Source organism: Rattus norvegicus, chromosome 20, assembly GCF_021556685.1.
Source record: "Rattus norvegicus strain SHRSP/BbbUtx chromosome 20, alternate assembly SHRSP_T2T, whole genome shotgun sequence".
Lineage (NCBI taxonomy): Eukaryota > Metazoa > Chordata > Mammalia > Rodentia > Muridae > Rattus > Rattus norvegicus.
Genome location: NC_141553.1, coordinates 50,616,799 through 50,639,812, shown reverse-complemented (window position 1 = coordinate 50,639,812; position 23,014 = coordinate 50,616,799). Strand labels below are relative to the sequence as shown.

The window sequence follows — 23,014 nt, the reverse complement described above, 5'->3', positions numbered from 1 at the left end:
CCCCCTCCCCTCCCTCCTTCTCTCCTCTCTCCTCTCTCCTGTCTTTCTATATCCCTTGCTTAGTGAGGGTTACTATTGCTCTGACGGTGCACCATGCTCACAGCAGGCTGTAAAGGATTTATTTGGCTCACACTTCCACAGCACTGTTCATCATTGAAGGAACTCAGGACAGGAACTCAAATAGGGCAGGAAGCAGGAGCTGATGTAGAGGCCATGGAGGGATGCTGCTTACTGGCTTGCTCCTTGTGGCTTGCCCAGCTTGCTTTCTTACAGAACCAAGGATCTCCAGCCCAGGGATAGTCCCACCCACAATGGGCTGGGCACTCAGAAAATGCCTCAGGGGTTTGCCTACAGCCTGATCTTATGAAGGCATTTGCTCAGTTGAGGCTCCCTCCTCTCCAATGACCCTAGCTAGTGTCAAGTTGACATAGAACTAGCAAACACAACACAACTTTCCCCTTTCCTCCTCCTCTTGCTCCCTTCTCTTTCTTTCTCCATATATGTAACATGGATACATATATATATGGATATTTATGGATATGTACATATGTGCATGGATATATTATATATACAATATATGTATATATATAAATATATATAAAATCTTTTATTCTCCTTATCTCTATATCTCTCTATCTGTCTACCTACCCTCTATTTGTTCCTGTCTCTGAGTCCCTCCCTTCTTTCTTGGCTTCCTCACATACATCCATGGAATACATCCAACAAAAGCTTTCTGAGAGTTCTTAAAGCTTCGCGTATATGTGTGCATGTGCGTTCTACGTTCACATTGTCACACGCGATTTGTATTAAACAGTGTCCTGAATTTTATATATTACTAAATCTGACCCCTTTCGGCTCTTTTACTGAATCTGTTCTTTCTGCAGCTCTGTTTTAGATCTTCAAATTCCATGTTTCTTTTCAATTTCTCCTTTCCCATTTCACGAGGTGGCGTCTTCGTGCTGCCCAGGCCAGAGCACAGCCTCAGTGCCACCACAGATGGCTGTGTAGTGTAGACACCAGACCTCCTGAGCTCTTAGGCTCCTGGTCCTCCTGCCTTGATCTCTTCTTTGTATAGCAGTGTGAAGTCTTTTCTTCCGTGTGGCACTATTAAGGTCTTTAAAGGGTTTTCTTTTGCTTAGATTTTCCCCCCTTTTTTCAATCTCTGCTTTTCATGTTAATTTCCTCTCCTACGTGGCAATCCCTGGCTAACTGCTCACCCCGAGGAATGATGCACTAGTGTGATGACTGTGAGTTTGATGAACATGGGTAGGACACGGGGCTTCCTCTGCTTCTCTCTGCTTTACTGGGGGCTCCTGTCAGCATCTGTGATAGTTTGAATGATAATGGCCAGTAAAGGCTCATAGGCCTATGTTTGACTTTTTGGCCCCTGGTTGTTGAAACTACTTGGAAAGGATTAGGAAGTATGGACGTGTTGATAGAGTTTGTCATTTGGGGCAAGCTTTGAGGTCTCAAAACCCATGTACTTTCTCTCTCTCTCTCTCTCTCTCTCTCTCTCTCTCTCTCTCTCTCTCATTTATCTCTATGTCTCTCTCTGACACTGTCTTTGACTCTGTCTCTATGTGTGTCTCTCTGTTTGTTTCTGACTGTCTCTGTATGTCTCTCTCTGACTCTATCTTTGACTGTTTCTCTGTGTGTCGCTCTCTGTCTCCCTCTGTCTCTGTATGTCTCTCTCACTCTCTGTATGTCTGTCTCTGTCTCTCTTTCTCTATTTCTCTCTCTCTCTGTCTCTCCCCACCTCCTTAATGAGATGTTGGTTTTACCATATAAACTCATTAGGAAAACCCGATGGTTAAAGACACATGCTTGTCTCTTGAAAAGAAGGAGATGTCTACCTGACCCAGAATGCTGGGGAAGGGTGTACTTTACAACCTGCTGACCTTTTGCTATCCATAGAGCCAGGCTTCATCTGAATACCCCAGAGTATTGTTTCTTTGTCCAAGACTACACCTCCCCCCCAAAAAAATCATGAACGTAAAACCCATCTTCATGAAGGATGGTACTTATACTTAGAGCAGCCTATGTGACTTCTGTGTTATCTTAGGGCCAGGCCAATCCTGACTCCCACAGCCATCATGTTTACCGGTGCCATTCCCCCTAGACCCTTAACTGAAACATTGTTTCTAAGTCAACAGAACCCACCTTTATAGAAGAAGCCGTATACGCTTGGTAAAGAGTTTCAGTGGAAACAAGCCTTAAGCTCTGTTGTGCCCTCAGGACTGAGTTAATTGTCACCAGGAAACCTTTTTACCAAAATGGTGCTGTGCTTAAATATGGCTAGAATAAACCACCCAGTGTCAGACTCCAGACGTCTGAACCAGTGCAGGCAGCTAAGTCGTATTGAACTGAGATTCAATATTGACTCTCCCTGGGTTGTTTCACTGGGTGGTTTTCTGGGTTGCGTCAGAAGTGAGGCTTGCAGGACCCTCACAGAAGAGGATGTCAGGACCCTGACTCTCCTTTCTCTGTTTCGTTTCTCAGTCACCACAAAGTCATCAGCTTCCCCACCATGTATTCTTGTGTCTCACGACACACATAAACCCACAGGACCGAAATACCCTGGACTAGAAGACTGTGAACCCAGAGGAACTTTCCTCTTTTTAAAGTGATTGGCTAGCCCAGACAGTTTCTTGCAGTTACAAAAGCTAACACACCATCAGAGCCCCAGGTTTCCCCAGTATCCAGCCAATCACAGTAAATGGTCAGTTAGTGTCCCTTTGACTTTAGAGGTAGGACTTTGTGAGCTGGCAGAAGGAAAAATGTCTGTCCTAGGCTTAGAACCCATTTCTTTTCCCCTTAAATCATTTCTATAGAAGAGTTGCTCAGCATTTAGGAGAGCTTGCTGCTCCTGAGGAAAACTGGAGTTTGGTGTCCACCACCTAGAGCAGGTTGCTCACAACCGTTGTAACTCAAGCTTCAGGGGATTAGAGCTCCACAGACATCTGACCTCCACTGACATCCCCACCGCTGTTGCCCCACTTTTCTCTCTCTCTCTCTCTCTCTCTCTCTCTCTCTCTCTCTCTCTCTAACACACACACACACACACACACACACACAAATAAATAAATCTTTAAAAAAAAAAAAGGGTTGGGGATTTAGCTCAGTGGTAGAGTGCTTGCCTAGGAAGCGCAAGGCCCTGGGTTCGATCCCCAGCTCCGAAAAAAGAAAAGAAAAGAAAAGAAAAGAAAAGAAAAGAAAAAAAAGACTCATGAGCCAACCCAAAGAACTACAAGCCACTAACAAGTTCTGAGCCAGGATCAATTAATCTTCTCCAGAAATGAGCTTCTGATTGGTCATAAGACACACAGCCCTGAAATCACGTATGTACAAGTAACATTCCACAGATTCAGCAGGTTGTACTTATGTAATTTTGCATGTATATGTAACAATAATAACCAAAGAAAAGGAGGCCATGAATTTGGGGGCAGGGCATGGAAGAGATTGGAGAGAAAGGGCACAGGAAGTGTTAGAGAGATTGATGTGATTATATTTCAGTTAATTTTTAATTAAGTTAATTTTTAAATTAATTAGTTAATTGACATCCCAAATGTTGTCCCCAGGGTCTCCCCTCAAAGAGTTCCTCCCCTTTTCCCTTTGCCTCTGAGAGGGTGGCCCCTCCCACACACACACCCTGGTGCATCAAGCCTCTGCAGGATTAACTGCATCCTCTCCCACTGAGGCCAGATGTGGCAGCCCTCTGCTACATATGTGTCAGAGGCCTCGGACCAGCCTGTGTATGCTCTTTGGTTGGTGGTTTAATCTCTGGGAGCTCCCAGGGGTCCAGGTTAATAGAAAGAAAGAAAGAAAGAAAGAAAGAAAGAAAGAAAGAAAGAAAGAAGGAAAGAAAGAAAGAAAGAAAGAAAGGAAGGAAGGGAGAAAGAAAAGAGAAGAGGAGTGAAGAGTGGAGGCTGGAACAACGGCAACAGTCTTGGTTTAAGACTGGCATGTAAACTCTTCCCATTCCTGAGTTTCAGTACACTGGACTTAAGACATTGCCTTTCAATAGGGAAAAGTCCCCAGAATGGTGTAAAGTTGCAAGTCTTTCTAAGCCCTGCATTCAGAGAGCAATCTCTGCCAGTTCTTCCCAAACCCCCAAACGTTCGAAGTTCTGGCTGGTTCCGGGAAGAAAGGTTGAGTGGGCATATTATTACCTAAATGGAATTAGGTTTCTGTCTCAGAAAGATTCCCATTAAGACTGAAAGCAATCCAGCTACAGCGGTGCAGGGGGAACTGCCCGCCACCCATAGGCAGATGAGCTTGGGTTACAGCTGCCTGTGCAACTGGTTATCACTTTGCAAATGGCAGTAACTCGAGGTGGGCTTCTGGTCACTGTGCCCTTCGGGTGGAGGCTACAAAGGATTCCTGGCTTGGATGTAATCAATACCCTGAGCGTGTCTTACTCGGATATCAGCACAAGACAAGAGGCTGACAATGATTAATCAACTAATTATGAAGGCTGTTTTCACGTCACCGTGTGACTTGCTGGATGCTTTGGCATTTTTTCTACGACGTTGTGGCTGAGAACAGAGTTCGTTTGGTGGAGCACCTGCCTTACATCCACGAGACCCTGGGTTTGATCCCTAACACCGCAGAGACAATAGAGCTAAAGCTCTATATTGATTTGTGAAGAGTGGGACGATCTTGCATCCAAACTCTGCCCATCACGGAGGGTAAATCACCGTCATACTTTCCCTTGAGCAAGAATCACCAGGGCTGCCACAGTGGCGCACGCCGCAAATTCAAGTGCCATTAACAAGGACTTCAATTCTTCTCTTTGGGAAGACCTACGAAAGATGTTGGGCCCTCACAGCCTATGGGCTTCAGGCTTAAAGAAAATTCCGCTTGGCTCCTCCCAACAGCGACCTAGCAACAGCTTGCATCATCACCTGCCGCCATTACTACCGGTGTGGCTCCAGGGGTGGGTGACCTGGGAGTGTATAAGAGAACTGCTTGCTACCCCAGCCCTGCACCCCCCTCCTCTCTCTTCCCAGGTATTCCCCACTGGCCTGTCTTTCTCTTTCTGTCTTGCTTTCTGTCCTTCTCTGTCCTCACTTTCTCCCCCTCTCATGGCTCTGTCTGTCTCTCCCCTTTTCCAGGTCTTCACTCCTCTTCCTTCCCCCACAGTAAACCTTCCTTATACTAGATCTGTCGAATGGCGTCTTTCTCAGGGGGACACCCTGGCATAGCCACACAAGGTGCCCACTTACCTCTGCCGCTGCCACGTTATAGTTCACAATACCATTAACCCACACTGTCAACGTTTAAAAGTTAGCATAAAACTTTCCACTTTCTAAATAATAATGATGATGAGGAGGAGAATAAGACAGGCAGAAAGGAAGGAAGGGAGGGAGGGAGAGGGGAAGGAGGAGGGGAAGGGAGGGGGAGAGAGAGAGAGAGAGAGAGAGAGAGAGAGAGAGAGATTGATTGATTATGGGCCATCATCCTGGGCTCACATTCACTCATGCTTACTGACAGAACAGAGTAGCTATTGACTTTGTTAAGAGAGCAAGTGTTTTCCCAGGCCCCTGGTCTCTTATTTTGCATGCAGCTTCTCACTTCCCTCTCCTGGCTGGCTACTTAGAAATAGAATCCAAGTCACCAGAAGGCCACCCTTTTGGTCCTCACTGTCCTGGGGACCATGGGCACCTAACATTGTGATTCTAAGCCTGTATTTCATGTCAAGGAATTGGGAACAGGGAGGTGAAGTGGCTTCCCCACTGTGCCTTCCTACCTGCTTGCAAGAAAGAACAAAACGCAGGGCACAAACAAGAGTCTGTATTGTTTAGAGGCAAAGTTGGGCACCAGGAGGAGCTGAAGAGCGGGAAGGAGGTCACCAGGGCAGGGTGCCTGTCTTACTGACCAGACCTGTCTATGAGGACAACCCTAATCCTCTTCCTGTTTCTTAACAGCTAAGGAGTGGCAACTTCTCACCCCCTGGCTCCCCAACAGTAGCTTCGAGCATGGTGAGAAGTTCTGAGAATCTCTGAGGAGCCCACAGCCCGAGTCTCGCAGAACTTCCATCCCAATCAGTGCGTTACCGTAAGAGACACAGCTTGGAAACTGGCCCGTTGATTCGCAGATAACACTTGACTTGAATCTGCAGAGAAATTCACCACGAATTCTGCAGCGTTAACAGATCCAGGAGTCCCCTGCTCCTTGTGTTAAAACACAAACTGTGACTCCATTGGCTGTGTTTCTGAGCTGCTTACAGCGCATGCCTACACTGCTCGTCCCCCAGCTGCACTGAGGGGCTGTGGGAGCACCTTTCGTCACTGCCCCATCATTGCTCACTCTTCCACATGGAGACTCTCTGTATGTCACCCCTATGCCTTTTGCTTTTGTCCCTTTCCTATTCCTCCCTTCATCCCTCCTTCCTCCATCTCCCTCATTATCCCAACACAGCCCTACGCTCTCCCAGTCCAGCTCCATTCCAGGATCACCTTGACAACTGCAACTTAGGCTGAACTAAGTGGGGAGAAAAGCTTAGCACCCTACCTGCAGTTGGGATCTGACTCCTATGTTCATGCACGCCACGCACGCACGCACAGGTACGTGAGATTGCCTGAGTTGTTCCCCGTCAGCTCTCAAACTGTCCCGCTGCGTACACAGATGCTCCCAAAGGGACATAGAAGTCTGTAGTCACTCCTAACCCTGTAGGGTCCAAGGAAAAGCAGACGTTTGCAGACAGGTCACCCGATGATTAGATTAACCCTGAGCAAAAGCTGTCATCTTATAGAGGCTGACTGTCCCAAGCAGTAAGAACCTCTTTGTGCCACCATGCAGACTCAGAATTTAGACAGTGATGGACCAGACTTGACTGAGCCTGCCTGACGACGCGCACCGCTTGCTTCTTGCCCCAGCTCTTTCTCTGTTCAAACCCAAACCTCAGACTTAGGAGTCCCTGAACTCTATCTGTTCCTCTCCCCAGGTGTCTGGTCTGTCGACTCTCATCTCTCTGCCCTTCGACACTACTTATTTCTGTAACCGGAATATTGAAATGAACAGTTAAGCCTAACTCGTCAGCATTGTTATTGCTGGGGCTTTGCTCCGAAACTCCAGTAACGCCTAAATTTGTATCACTAAAGAAGTTTGGGAGCCTGCAAAGTGCTTGTTATACAAGCAGGAGGGACTAAGTCCAGATCTCTGAGGCTCATGTAAAAAGCCCCGTGTAGTGAGTATAGAAATAATACGCTTAGCCAGTACGAAATCATTCACTCAGACGTGAAGGGGAAACTCTTTAATATTGCGTGTCTGGCTCTGGCTAATGTTCAAAGAGGAGGTGGTCGCAAATAGAAGATTTTACCAACTCCTTAGGCTTATGCCTCTCTTTCTCTCTCTCTCTCTTGCACACACACACACACACACACACACACACACAGAGAGAGAGAGAGAGAGAGAGAGAGAGAGAGAGAGAGAGAGAGAGAGAGAGAAACTGGATGTCCTAAATCTCTTTTAGGTTCTGGCCTCACGTTATACTTTGGATAATTTAAACAAAGGCAGGAGACTACAAGTCTGGCCAGTGCAGATGGGAGATTTACACAGCAAAGTTATCGCTAGCATTCTATCTGAAGAATCTCACTCATCTGGCAGAATTGTGCTTTTCTCAAGAAGAGAGCTGAGGGCTTTCTATCAGGCTAGGATTTAACGTGCACTGGGTTGTGACCATGTGCTGGCCCTCGAGCTGCCTGTTAGAGGTGTGTTCTTTAGGGATGAGCCTAACCGCTGGCTAGTTCTGCTTAGCAGACGTTTACATCATAATTATCCTTATCTTTAACAGGCCTGGTTAGCTCGTTACTTATGTTCCGGGTACGTGGGGGCAGCATTTCCTTAGCTAAGTTTTACTTTGTGTAATTTGATGTCTTCTAAGGAAGAGTATTAGTAAATCCTTTATGACCCTCCACCTATGACTTTTGAGTTTCTTTTGCATGCATCTGCAATGCCTGTGCTGGGGAGGCAGAGACAGGAGGATGCCCGGAGGTTGTTGTCTGGCCATCGTAGCTGGATGGGTGAGTTCCAGGTTCAGTGAGAGGCCCTGTCTCAAAATGAGGTGGGTGATGATTAAGGAAGATATCTGATGTCAATGTCTGACCTCCACAAACACATGCCCACGTGTGTGTGCACTCATTCACACACTCTGGACACACACACACACACACATTCACACAAAGAAAGGGGAGGGGGGGGAGAGAGAGAGAGAGAGAGAGAGAAACACATTGAGAGTAGGATTGGGTCTGTCTGAGACAAAGTCTGCAACGTTTACCCTCTGCCGTTCTTCTGTACGGTGAACCAGCCTAGATGTTGGCTGGTAGGTATAGAGAGAATGTCTTGTGCATTGTTTGGATGTGTCACCTGTCAACTAAAAAAACCTGTGGCATATAGGAAGGGGTAGAATAGAAGGCGGGACATCCGGGAGGCAGAAACAATTCTGGGATAGAGCCAGGCACAGAGACACACCTGGAAAGATGTGACGAGTTGAACCCAGGGTACCTGAGCACAGGTAACCAGCCATGGGGCAGAATGGAGGTCGAAACAACCGGGTTATTTTAAGTTATGATCTAGCCAGAGAAGCATCTTGCTGTATGGCCCAGGTATTTGTAAATATATTTTGAATCTGAGTCTTATTTCTGAGAGCACGGGTCTGGGAGGAAGAACCAGACTTCTACAGGTAAGGATGGAAAGTGGAAAGAAACGGGTGCCACGTTTGCACAGACGTTTGTATTCTGTGCATGTCACTGGGCCTTGACCAGGGTGGTGCTGCCATCAATAAAGCTGCTGAGAAATGCCCAGATTAGCAGAACGGCACCGGTATCAGAAAAGTCCACTATAGCAAACACCGAAAGGAGTGAATTGGCTTGAGTGAGGCTCACCCCTTAACAGGCTGCAACTAGTAGCTCAGGAGACCAGGCCTGCGTTTCTACTTCTCAGAACTGGGCAAGTCAGTTACTGGAACGACTGCAGGCTTACATCAAGAAGCTTACCTTGCGAAAGGACAGTTAGCCAAGCTTGCAGCCAAGAGGTCAAGAGCTACCCCTTCTTAGCATGAAGCAAGTGTGAATCATAGTATCACCCAGATCCTCAGAGATAGAACCCACCAATCAAGATATGGCTCACCTACCCCTCCCTGATGTTCCTCTTTTTGCTTTAAGACTGAATCTGCTAATTCAGTCAGTGTCCTTCTGTCTCGGTGGAATTAGGCCCCTGCATGCAGGAATATATACGCTCTTTGCATTTGCAAAGTGATTTATCGTTCTTCAGAGATTCACAGACCCCAACAACACTTCCAAATTCTCAGCGTGGCTGTTGTCAGATAAAATCATCATTTCTCTTTTGTTGTTGTTGCTGGTTGGTTCGCTTGCTTGTTTGTTCTTTTGAGAGAGGGTCTTACTCTGTAACTGGGGCTGTCCTGAAATGCACTGCGTAGACCAGGCTGGCCACCTGCCTTCTGCCTCCTCAGGGATAGGATCAAAGGCATTGCCACTGTGCCCAGCTTACAATGTCTTTTAAAGATCTGATTTTCAGTGGCAGCGTGGACAGTACATACTCGATAAAATGCATTAAGTGTTCTGATGGGCTCAAGAGAAGAAAGAGGCTTATTTCCCTTATCTGGTAGGGACAGAGAATCAGGACAGTTTTCTTTAAAGGATCAATCAATAGCAGGTTATTCCAAGCCACTTCTTTTGTGTAAAAATTAAAACCAAGGTATCTTAGTTGTTAGGCCAATTGGGAGATTTGACCGTAATTTCAAACTCTGGTTTCTGGGAAGGTCAGATACGTTACCTTAGCTGTGACTTAACGACTAGATCTTTAATGTGTGTGCCTCTGTGTTTATCTTTGCTGTGGCCTGTTCGGGGACTGGGTAGAAAATAATGCTCTTCTGTAATTCCTATATTGCATACTGTAATCAGGCTGTAAGTATATGCAGTTTGTTACTGAACAAGAAATACTTACGCTGGTCCAACGACCCAGGGCCCAAAGGATGCTGTTGAAATCATTTCACGTGGGTCCTCCTCAGTGCCTCAGATGTTACATCATCTCCATGGCGACCTACAACCTCTTCCGACTGCTTAGGTTGACTCTCTCCCTAACCTACCTCTCAATTCAGTGATTCCCCTGAAGTCTCCTTTTAGTTCCACTCAAATCTGCTCAAGACGTGAGAGAATGGGAAACATTTAGGGTTAGGGACCCTAGGAAACTTCACCTTGACTCACAAAAACTAAAACCATCTATATTCACTCAAAAGGAAAAAAGAGTCAAGCATTAAAAGATGCAGCATGCAGGAATGTTGGAGACAGTGTGGCGAAGCTCGCTAGGCCTGGAGACCTCAGTTCTAAATTCTTTGCTGCTAACAGACTAAGCGGCCACCTTGGCCAAGTGATCATTTTTCCTGATGCTGCTTTCTTCGTTTTTTTCTTTTCTTCTTTCTGTCCTTCCTTCTTCTCTCTCTCTCTCTCCCCCTCCCCCCCTCTTTTTGCCATGGAAGCTCACTGTGCAACCTAGGCTGTCCTCAAACTCAGGAGCCTCCAGTGTACTTCTGGCCCTGGCTTCCTCTGTAAAGTTGGAGGCTGAGAGTAAATCACTAAAATTCCTTTGATCCCTGCTCTCCCGTGTCTTCTCTGGTGAACCAGAAGCATGAAAATGCTGCATTTAAACTGAAGTTTAAACACAGACTATCTTGAGTCAGCGCAAGAAGGTAAAGTAACTGATAAATAATTACGATCGGAATACAGTCCTATTTAAAATCAAACACTTAATGAAGGCAGAAACGGCAGATACTCTAGTTTTTCTCAACAAATTTAAAATTCTCCCCACGATGATGGCCGCCTATAGATATCACTTCTCCAATGTGTGATCAGGGCAATGCTCATTGGTGGGCATTGGGATCCTAAGTATATCTGCACTGCAATCTGATGGGGTTACCGTGAATAAGTGTTCAATTTTGTCAGCACCAATATCTTCGTCTTTAGAGTTAGGAAGGCTGAACTGAACACTGATGAAGATTCCACAGTGTAGAGGAGAATACCACATACATTTTCACTAACATACGTAGAGTAGTAGAATTCCGCGACCTAAAATTGTTATGGTTCAATAAAGGCATTGAATCATAAAGCCAACAGGCACCGTCTTTATTCCAAGCAACAGTAAACAGATCCAGAATATAATTAGAGCCAAGCAAATCATTTCCTTCATGACAGGTTATAGAATTTAACATGCATGATATTTTCCATTTTTGACGTTAACACAATTACATTTGCCTTGTGCCAATCCATCTGACTCCCAACATTTCCAACTGAAAAGAAGGCCTGCTTGGGGCAGCCTTCCCTGCTCGCACGCCAGACCCTGGATAGATGTGGTGGGGCAGATGTGGTGTGGACAGATGTGGACAGATGTAGCGGTGTTGATGTGGTGTGGACAGATGTGGTGGGGCAGATGTGGTGTGGACAGATGTGGTGGGATAGATGTGGTGTGGACAGATGTGGTGGGGCAGGCTGAGCTGGACACTGAGGGCAGGAGTATGAGAACAAAGAAAACAGTTTTGTTTTGTTTTGTTTTGCTTTTTGTATTTTAGAGCTCACTCAGAATAAAAATACAAACCCTCTGCATGAATACTTTCCTCAATCCTTACCTGGGCTTGATTCAATATATGGAAATCAATATATGATTGATAATGATCAGAATAAAAGACTAAAAAGAGAAATTCAGTTAAGCCCTGTTGTGGGAAATATTATTTTGGTGTTTTCCACCCACTTAGATCATATAGATTCCAAAGAAAAGACCCCCCCAAAAAAACCACTTTAAATTTGTAATAAGCTTAAAAGCACTAGAGCTGGGCAGATATCAACCCTCTATGCTATTTTGTCTACTTCCCTGTCAGTAACCCGGAGACAGCACTTGCCAGGTTCCACCTTGGCTGCTCTTACTCCAACAGGCCCCGCCCTCACAGCCATACACTCACTATCCACCTACCCAGGGCAACTTCCTTCTTCCTTCCTCTCTCCCGCTGTATCACACGGTTGCTACCTGAAACTCCAAGCCCGGAACCTACGCTCTTAACCCCCCCCCCACCCTGCGCCTGCCACTTACACCCATCCTACCCACGCCCCATCCCACCCCCACCTCACCCCCCTCACCCCTTTGCCACCCCCATCCCACCCCACTCCACCCCCTCACCGCACCCACCCCACCCCATCCCACCTCCACCCAACCCCTCCCCACTCCAGCCCACCCCATCCCCACCCCACACCTATCCCACCCCACCCCCTCCCCACACCCATCCACCCCCCTCCTCACACCCTCCCCACACCCTCTCCATACCCACCCCCATCCTATCCCCCCACTCCCCATTCCCTCACCCCCTCACCCTCCCAACCAACACCACCTCCACCCCTTCCACCCCTGTCTCTTCTGCCCAGCCCTGGCTGCAGCATCTTTAGCCAATCAGGGATAACTTGGGGGCAAAGTTCGCACAACAAAGGCTGGTATGCTCTAGACTCTTGTCCCCTGAGGATCCTCTGGAGGGGGTACAGGGCAACCAGATTTTGGGGGACCAGTATTTAGTATTTGAATACATAGTAGTATCAGACCAAACCTTCAAAGCCGTAGATGGCGGATGCCTTAGGTGTTTGGGGTTTTGTTTGTTTGTTTGTTTGTTTTGGGGGTTTTTGGTTTTTTTTTGTTTTGTTTTGTTTTGTTTTGTTTTTTGTAACAATGTAAAGAATTTCCCTGCCACATTTAGCTCCCAGAAACTTGATCTTTTCTAGGAAGCCATCATTTATTTTCTAGGAAGGACACTTCCTCAGCCCAAGCCAAATGTGAAAGAGGACATTCCGCACACTCCGAGTGTCTTTACCTGGAGGAGCGCATCTCTCAAGGATGCTCCTTTCCGTAGTTCCTCTAAGACCCGCCTTTGCTGAAGGAACCAATGGCCTCTCTGCTAAAACCACAGCAGTTCATTGGCCTAGATCCTCTAGCTCTGCCTCTCACTGGCTGTTAACAGAGAGAACACTTTTTTTTACTAAGCAGCCATAACTGCTGGGTTTCTTGATACATACCTGTAATCCAAGCTACTGAGCTCAAGGCAGGAAGGTTGTGAGTTCATAGCCAGCCCCAGCAACTTAGTGAGATCTTATCTCTGAATGAAAAAAGGAACTGGGACTGGAGAGACATCTCAGTAGGAGAAGAGCCAGGGTGAGTTCCTGGCACCTGACTCACCACTGCCTGTAACTTCAGTTCTAGGGGATCTGGTGTACTCTTGGCCTCTAGGGGCCCCAGGCATGTACATGGTACACTAGACTCAGGAAAGCACTTACATGTATATGTAATAAAAACAAACCAGTCTTAATAAAACCGAAAGGAACTGAGGGACTAGAGATCCAGCTCATGGTAGAATTTTGCTAAACATGCCAAGGCTCTTGTATCCATTCTAAAATATGCCATTGTTTTAGTGAGGGCTCTGTTGCTGTGAAGAGACACCATGACCATGACGACTCTTTTTTTTTTTTTTTTTTTTTTTTTGGTTCTTTTTTTCGGAGATGGGGACTGAACCCAGGGCCTTGTGCTTCCTAGGCAAGCGCTCTACCACTGAGCTAAATCCACAACCCCGACCATGACGACTCTTACAAAAGAAAGCATTTAATGGGGTCTGACTTAGAGCTTCAGAGGTTCAGTCCTCAGGTGGCAAGAAGCATGGTGGCTCTCGGGAAGACACACTGCTGGAGAAGTCTCGGTGAGTTCTACATCTGAATCTGTAGGTAGCAGAGAGAGAGAGAGAGAGAGAGAGAGAGAGAGAGAGAGAGAGAGAGAGAGACTCTGGATTTGGAATGGGCTTCTGGAAATCTCTAAACACAACCCCAGTGACACAATATCCAACAAGTCCCCACCTCCTGATCCTTTTAATTAGTTCCACTCCCCGGTGACCAAGCATTCAAATCTATGAACCTATGGGAGCCGTTCTCATTCACACCACCACAACCATCATCATAACACAGTTATTAACCTAGAACCTGAAATCCATCATTTTGAAAGCCACTAAGAAATCCAGATTTTCAAAATCAATAACTAGATGAATTTGTAGGACACTCTTCTGACACTCTCCACTAACCACTAGGACCTATGTGTCTTTCTTCTTTAACAAAAGTAATAAAAATAAGACATGCCCCATGTCGACCATGTCCAGTGGAGGTGGGAATAAGATGGCGATTCCGGGCAGGCATTATGGACTTAATTTCACCAAAGAAAACACAGCCGTTGCACCGAGTTTTTCAAAAACCATTGGTATTTGGGAATGATTCTGATGGGAAGATGAGACTTCCGTGAGCAAAAGCCTTCAGAGAGAAGCTGATAAGAAGAAGGCATGAGACAGACCAAACTGGAGATTCAGAGAGCTCTTGCAGGAGATTCCACTGTGTATGAGTATGACAGCATTTATGACGAAATGCAGGGGGGAAGAGGAAGAAAGTAATCCCAAACTTTGGGGAGAAGATTGAAAGCCCAAATATAGTCACAACTTACTGAAAGCAGTCAAGATCAGGAAAAAGGAACAGGGAGAATGGAGATGAAAATACAGAGAGAACGAGAGGTGGAAAGGGGAGAATTCGATGATAAAGAGACATTTGTGACATCTGCTTATATAAGAAACAAAAACAAAACAAAACAAAACAAAAAAAAAAAAAAAAAACAAACCTTGGAGAGCTGAGGAGGAGGGAAGAGAAGAGAGGGCAGCAGCCCTCAAAGCACATTTGGATGTGACCAAGCAGAAAGGTCTCAGTGGATTTCATCAACATCTATTAAACCAAGCAGTTGGTGAGGAAGCAGTTTCTACATCCAGCTTTCATGAAGCCAGGGCTATGATAAAAGAAGAGAGGCTCAGGGGTTACCCGGATGGAAGGGAGGAAGTGGAGGAAAACCCAGACGCTGACAGTGATTTTGTTAAGAGCTCTGAGGATGGTATAAAGTAAAATCCAGAGGGGACGAAGACACCGGTGCCTCCGTGAAACACCTCAAGCATCACAAGAATCGCGCCCACTCACGATCATCCAGTGAGGAAAGGGGGCTCAGTACCAAGCACCGCTCACGAGGTTCCCAGTCAAGAGGACCTGAGCAAAAGGGAGGTCAGCACCAGGACAGGCAGTCCGGAGACCATGAGAACTGTCACAAGGACTGCCGCCACCAGGAAGAAAAGAGTTCTCATAGACACAGAGAGGCCAGTCATAAAGATCACTTCTGGAAGAGGCATGGGCACGACGATGAACTGAAAGGACGAGAACAGGGAGAAAGACAGGATAGAGAAGGAAAAGGGAGAAATATTCCTCAAGAGGACAAGAAAGAGACAACGGAATGATCACGACCGATACAGTGAGAAAGAAAAGAAAGGCAAAAGGAGAGCTCAGGAAAGCAAGGAGGGAAACGTGAAGACAGTAGAAAGTACAGAGAGAAGGAGAAGCCAGAAGGAAGTGGGCAGTCTTCAGAAATATCATCGAGATAGAGGGAGAGCAGCCCAAGATCTAGACCAAAGGATGACCTTCTTGACCAAGAAAGGTCCAGCAAAGCGAGAAACATGGAAAAGGACAAAGGGGACCGAGGGAAGCCCTCTCGTTCGGAAACATCACTAGCAACAAAACACAGACTGGCAGAGGAAAGACCAGGAAGTGCAGTGAGCTAGAGAGGCCCCCTGAGGCCGTGAGCAAGTTTGCAAAGCAGAGCAATGAGGAAACAAGTGATGTCGGCTAGAGACAGGTATTTGACCAGACAAATGACGCAGATAAAGGCAAAGACTTATATTGAGAAAGAAGATGACTAAGGACTGCCCAGATCTGGAGTTCCTTGGAGCACAGAGCATTGTGACCCTTGAACTTGACTGGGGCTGGAGAAATGACTCAGTGGTTAAGAGCACTGACTGTTCTTCCTGAGGTCCTGAGTTCAATTCCCAGCAACCACCTGGTGGCTCACAACCATCTGTAATGAGATCTGATGCCCTCTACTGGTGTGTCTGAAAACAGCTACAATGTATTTATAATAAATAAATAAATAAATAAATAAATAAATAAATAAATAAATAAAATTTTAAGAAAGCATATGACTGAGTATTCTGCTCGCAGCCTTCAGATGAAGATGTAGAACTCTCAGCTCCTCCTGCACCATTGCTGCCTGGATTCTGCCTTGATAATAATGGACTGAACCTCTAAACCTGTAAGCTAGTCCCAATTAAATGCTGTCCTTATAAAAAAAAAAAAGCATATGACTGTATGAACAACAACTGGAGAGTATTTTTTAAAGTGTATTTTCAAAATTTGTTAAGTCAAAAGTCAGTTTTCTGACTGCTCAGTAACAATCAAGTTCCTGCTCCAAATACTGATACATATCTAATAGCAAGAGAGGGTTGAGACTCCATTTCTTTCTATAATCTTTCGACCCTGGGTAGTTCGTTACTAGGCCTAAAGCTAGTCTTAGGACAGTTTCGGCCAAGCCTATAAACTTCCTTTAGCAAACAGGTACAGAACCTCCCTGTGTTCAACCACACACTTAGACTAACTAGGGCCTCCATGAGGAAGAGGCAGGCACCAGGATATTTTGATAGCAGCTCAGGTAGGCTTCCAGAAGGGTCAAACATCAAAGTCTCCATTCTTAGGAAAGCAAGTGAAACCACTTTGTATGACACGGACAACGTAATGCTTGCTCCAATATGAACCAACCCCAAGGTGACATTGACATTTTAGCCAACCAGCCCTAAGCTGTGAGACATGATAGCACGAAACTAAAACTAATACAAAACTTGGGAACTGGGAGCAACACTAGTTTCCCACTACCGTAATCCAGGAACAGCAACTCAAGCCTCTGCAGTGATCCCCATCGGCAAAGGGACTTGGAGACCCTGTAACTCTGGCCTCACCAACACTATTGCTGAATTCTTACATGCCCACCTGTCAGTGCTAGCCACTGGCCAGAGACCCTGAAGGACCGTCTGGAACCTCCAAGAGTGCCATCTTCCTGGCCTGCCACAGCTGAAGGACTTCACAGAGGATGCAGATTGAGCTCCCAAGCTCCCAAGGCATTACTATAAGAGAGGAGTCCACAGTGGAACACCTATTGCATTACCTGCCTGACCAACCTTTCCCCTGCTCGGCAAGATGTCTGTTTACTGAGATTACCGTAACCTTTATAATAACTTGGTATCGAAAGACTATTTGTGCAAATAAACCAAGGATTCAAAAGGCAAATCTCATGTAGACATCATAAATGCCACGTACCTCACAAGCCACCAGCCATCCTCTCTTCACCCATGTAGTACGATGGCCCTGCAGCTGTCCTCTGTGTGCACGGTTTGCTGACTTGCTAAAGGTATTTATCCCATTTTCCGGCAAGGCCTTGGGGCAATTGCTTAACGTGGGTCATCCTCATATCAGCTATGCTGATTAGCACACAGTCTCTGGTTATAGATTCCTGTAATGATATTTTTAACTTTTTAATTTTTGAGGCAGTTTATTGTTATATAGCCTAGGATAACTTCAAACCCGTTATGCACGCTCAGCAGGTTTCAAACTCATGTTAATCCTCCTGCCTCAGCCTCTTGAGTGGTGGAATTACAAGCATACACCCAGTCTCAGAAGAATGCCTATCTACAAAAAATACACCTGAAGAGAGCGAGTGGGGGAGAGAGAGAGAGAGAGAGAGAGAGAGAGAGAGAGAGAACAGGAAAACAAGATAGACAAACAGAGTTCATGGACCTAGGAACTCTCTTTTACTCAAATCATTTCAGTAAAGCAGAGTTCTAAACAGGACAGTGAAAGAGGAGACGTTGGGAAGCAGGGGAGAGCTGGAGCAGAGTGACTGGAGCGTCTTCTCTGAGGTGCACTCTCTCTGCAGATCCTCTTGCTAACACAGAGTTTCTTTACAAAGCATGGTAGGTCATAGCCACTGCTGGGGCTGTGGTTGGGTAAAGAACTTATCGAAAAGGGCTGGTCAGCAAAGTGGGCTCCATCCCACACCAGTCACAAAGGGAGCAAACTGAGGGTTTCCTTCTAAGACTATTCTATATCATTAATGATTATTTTTACTAATCTCTCATTGGGCTCAATGTATGTGTGTGTGTGTGTATGTATGTGGGTGTCTGTGTGTGTATGTATGGGCATGTGTTTGTGCATGCATGTGTGTGTATGTATGTGTATGTATGTGTGTGTCTGTGTGTGTACGTATGCGTATATGTCTGTGTGTGCATGTGTGTGTGTCTGTGTGTGTATGTATGGGCATGTGTTTGTGCATGCGTGTATGTGTGTGTGCATGTGTGTGTATGTATGTGTGTGTCTGTGTGTGCATATATGTGTATATGTCTGTGTGTGTGTGTCTGTGTGTGTATGTATGGGCATGTGTTTGTGCGTGCGTGTGTGTGTGTGTGTGTGTGTGTATGTATGGGCATGTGTTTGTGCGTGCGTGTGTGTGTGTGTATGTATGGGCATGTGTTTGTGCGTGCGTGTGCGTGCGTGTGTGTGTGTGCGTGTGTGTGTGTGTGTGTTGGTTCTTTTTTTCCTTTCAAACTGAATTCTTACCATTTACCTTTCCATCCGCAGACAATTCAGGTCATTGTTTCCTGGGGGCAGGACAATGACTCACTTGGTCAGTACTCCTCCTCCTTATTGATTATAACAACTCATGTTTTGAAACTTCTGCTCACTGTTGACATTTACTCTGGATGATAAGTGAGCAGATTACAAAGGCGGTGTCGTTTCACTTGGCGAAACCGGCAGCAACACCTTCTGCACAGTAGCCTATCATCTCCGTGCTGTCAGCTGACAGTGTTAAACTTTCATCTCTGCACAGAGGGAAGCGGAACGGGCTGAGCAATAAATCGTTAAGAAATAAACCACGGTTCCTGTACACACCCAGTAGACATATAGCAGCCTGGTCTCTTTTTCAAGTTGTAATGAAACCGGATGACCTCTACCGTGTCTTTGGTAACAGTCGCTCCTTTAAGAATTACTCACATCAAGAAGCGATGGTGCACGCCTGTAATCCCAGAGTGGCAGGAGTTCAGGGTCATTGTTGACTACATAGCAAATTGAAGGTCAGCCTTACTTACATGTAAGGCTTGAAATTCTCAAGACCTACATTAATAAGTGTACTTAAGTGCTTTAACGTCCCTTCTAGTCCACGGCCCACCAGAGTAGTGGAAAGGGAAGGTATTAGGCCAAAGGAGGATGTGGACCTATTTAGAAATAGTTTTTTTGGAGCAAATCCAATACGTGTTGTCAGGAGTCAACAGTCCAGTTCACACGGTCGGCAGCGGCAGCTGGATCCACTCACAGACACCATTTATAGAATCGGCGGCAGCAGTTCCATCCAGAGAAATCAAGAGGCTCTGCCAACGGGCCCAAGTCTGTGGCAGTAGCAAGAAGCTGCTGGGACATCACGAGAAGTCCTGTGGTGCATTTCTCTCTATGAAGTCACAGCAAACAACCACCAGCAAAGAGTGGCAAGGCGAACCAATACCACACAGCGCTGTCCACTGTTGGGCTCTATTTATACCCTTTCCCAGCATCCTGTGCCCTCTCAGGTGTCTGCTCCACCAAAACATCACATGCCCTCTCTTTCAGGCAGCTTCCAGAAAAAACATCACCAGCCTGTTCTCAGCAAAACATCACCCCACATGTCTGCTTCGATAGAGACAACCTCTCATAAGACAGTTTCCAGAAAGACATCACAGGACGAGACTGATTCTCTAAAGAAACCAGAAATTTTTACTTCAATACCCTGACACAAACCATCAGAAAGCAAAACAAAAACAAAAGCACAGTTACTTACAGAGCATCTCCGGGCTCTCAACCATGTCCATAGTATACAATAGAAAATAAAGGGTAAGTCTCCTACCTCATGGAACCTGCCTTCTGGTGTGGGAACAGAAATGATGATACCTATATAGGTATTATAAGAAGAAGCATTAATTAGTCATTTGTACTGGTCAGGCTCCCTAGAGGAACAGAACTGGTGGAATAAATATACGTCATAGAGCAGGGCATTTATTCAGTTCACTACATTAACTGGGTAGTCCAACAATGGCTGCTTGCACACTGGAGAACCCCAGAATCTGGTAGTGTCTCAGCCCACAAGATTGGATGCTTCAGCTGGTCCAGTCTGGCACTAAAGGCCTGGGGGACTCTTGCAGACAGACTGGTCTTGGCACACCCTGCAGTTACTATCAGATAAATCCCACCCGCGTTGTGACAGACGGGTGCTTAAGGTAGCTTCTGTCACTTTGGGCTTCTGTCATTCTTGCTCTTATGCGATGCACCTCACTTCCAGGTTGCAGGGGAGGGACTGTGGCATGAATAGGCATGAAACGCAAGAGGCAAACTACATGTGATTTCATACATGGGGTTATGACACTATGCTGTGTAAAACTTTCCTTCCTTTCTCTCTCTCTCTCTCTCTCTCTCTCTCTCTCTCTCTCTCTCTCTCTCTCTCTCTCTCTCTCTCCCCTTTCTTCCCCTTGCTGACCGTATTGGTAACTTTCCTGGTTGAAAACATATTCAATGACAAGAGCAATTTAAGGGGGTTTGGGCCCAGTTTTGAGAGTGCAGTCCGTCACAGCAGAGAAGTCATGGCGGCCAGAGCGTGAGGCATGTGTTACATTGTATCGTCAGTTAAGAAGAGGCCCGAGAGGCTGGTACTCAACTTACTTTCTCCTTCTCATTCAGTTTGAGACCCAAGTGCATGGGACGCTGCTGCCCACGTTTTACTCCATGCGTGAAGCTTTCCTTGTTGGACACGCCACAGTTCCAGCATCCCCAACATTCTGCTCCTTGGGCTTCTCCTTCATAGCCTCACACAAAGGCCTCTCAAGGCTTCCTTGCAGGGAATCTGACCCTGCTACGTGCCTGGCCTGAGCAGCTTTTCTGGAGCCTAGGTGCCAGTCCCACATTCTTGCATATTTCACGCCTGTGAGAGAGCAGCACATGTGCAAGGCTGCAAGGTCCTGCTGCCAGCTCAGAAGGTAGCCTGACCCTGAGCCACCCTAGCTCTGTGCTGAGGGAACACTGCCCTTGACTATTTGACCAGTTCAGGATCTCTCCTTCCAAAAAAAAAAAAAAAAAAAAAAAAGCTTGCTTTGTTACAAGTTAGAGCTTCCGATGGACTTACCCTTCAGGTCACTTTTCCTGTTGTATCGGGACAAAGAATGATGTTTCTCTTCATGGGGCAAATCCCATTAGTGCTTACAGATTCCTGTGTACTCTTCTTACCCATAACTTGAAAAGTTCAAATGTATTGCTACTGTGGGTGCTCCTTTCCCCTGCTATTATTGTGGGAGACGCTTGTGTGTGTGTCACAGCACAAGTGTGGAGGCCAAGGAGCAATTTTGTGGACAGCTTTTCTGTCTTAAGCATCCTGCATCAATGCTGGAGAGATGGCGTCTCCACAGGTAACCGCACTTGCTGCTCTTTCAGAGGACCTGGGTTCCATCCCAGCGCTGTGTCAGTTGGCTCACGACCTCATCTAATTCCAGCTTCTGGGGCTCCAATGCCTCTTTAGCCTCCCTCAGTCTCACACAGTCTCTCTCTCTCCACATGCATAAACATGCCTGCACATACATATACGTGCATAGATAAATAAAATTTTTTAATCTTAAAAAAATTCTCTACCAAAGGAATCATCTCATTACTTTTCGATTCAGCCTCACTTGGGTACTCAGGACATGGACAAACTAAAGGCAGACTTCTTGACAGAACATCACGTTAGTAGCCTCGAGCCTAGTTCCTGACGAGACCTCTAGTGTCCCCAGTTCTCAACATTCTGGTGTTTCATACGCCCAGCAAAATGGCCCACTAGATTCTGCTCATCACGTCTTAAGGGCCTCTCTAGCCTGCAGCTCCAAGCTCTTCCACATTCCTCCCACAAGCCCGTCCCAAGGCCCCGAGAACAACATGGTTAGGCTTATCACAGCAACAGCTCTACTGTACACAGGTTTTCTATATGAGTTCCTTTCCTCACTGCGGTGACAGGATACATGGCAAGAGAAACTTCAGGAGTGTGTTAGTTACTTTTCTACTGCTGTGATTAAAACAAAAGACAAAAGGATCCACCATGACCAAGGCAATGTGTAGAAAGAAGAGTTGATCTGAGGCTCACAGCTTCAGGGAGATAGGAATTCACTGCCACCATGGCTGGGGACGTGGCAACAGCAGGTAGGCCTACTGGTGAGAGCTTACATCTTATCCATGGGGAGGGCCATGGGGGCTGGCATGGGCCTTTGAAATCTCAAAGCCCACCTTCAGAGACAGTTCTTCCTACAAAGCCACACCTCCTAACTCTTCCCAAACACCAACGAATGGCCACATATTCAGACATGTAAGCCTGTGGGTGCTGCTCCCATTCAAAGGACCCAAGAGGGACACATTTTGCTTCATAATTCAAAGATACAGCCCATCATGCCTGAGAAGACACTGTTGGTAAAGCCGGCCATGTCAGAAATCCAAAGTGGCAAAGAGCAGTCAGTGTTCTATGGATGTTGTGAGGATCGTGTCTGGCAGACAATCACAGAACGTCTCAGTCCTGTAACTGAGAATGAACCAGATGTACGCGTTCCTAGGGCTTCTACCTCAGGTGTACTGTATAGGCCCAAGGACGAGGATGACAAAATAACCCAAGGAAGAGAACAGGAGCAACACAGGCACATATTTGAATGGACACTTGATTCTGATAAATAAGACTGGAAAGATGAGGGGGGAGGGACAAGCGGTTACTTCAATAAGTGAGAGCAACAAGACATCCATATGGGAAACAGCAAAGCTTGGGCAAACTAACTCTATCTTGCTCTGTTTTACTCTACAGACACAACCAAGTGTGCGAACTGTAAATGCAATTCAAAAAGTCAATCAGTGAAGACCTAGACAAAAATGCAGAGGGCCAAGCGTATCTTTAGACTTCATGGTTTCTTTGCTTGTTTGTGCTCAGTTCAGGCTGGCCTTGAACTGACAACCTTTCTGCCTCCACCTCCCAAGCCCTGAGACGA

General features: G+C 46.3%; 1 long non-coding RNA gene and 1 pseudogene across 1 annotated transcript; one reads left to right on the top strand and one right to left on the bottom strand.

The window, feature by feature from the left end:
* Window positions 1–5,773: 5,773 nt before the first annotated feature.
* Window positions 5,774–6,819, bottom strand: LOC147998745 (uncharacterized). Its single transcript, XR_015645947.1, has 2 exons — window positions 6,514–6,819; window positions 5,774–6,115 (listed from the first exon to the last, which is right to left on the bottom strand). It is a non-coding gene; the product is annotated as an uncharacterized LOC147998745 (long non-coding RNA).
* A 7,388-nt stretch (window positions 6,820–14,207) lies between these two features.
* Nsrp1-ps1 (nuclear speckle splicing regulatory protein 1, pseudogene 1) lies at window positions 14,208–15,814 on the top strand (annotated as a pseudogene).
* Window positions 15,815–23,014: the final 7,200 nt, after the last annotated feature.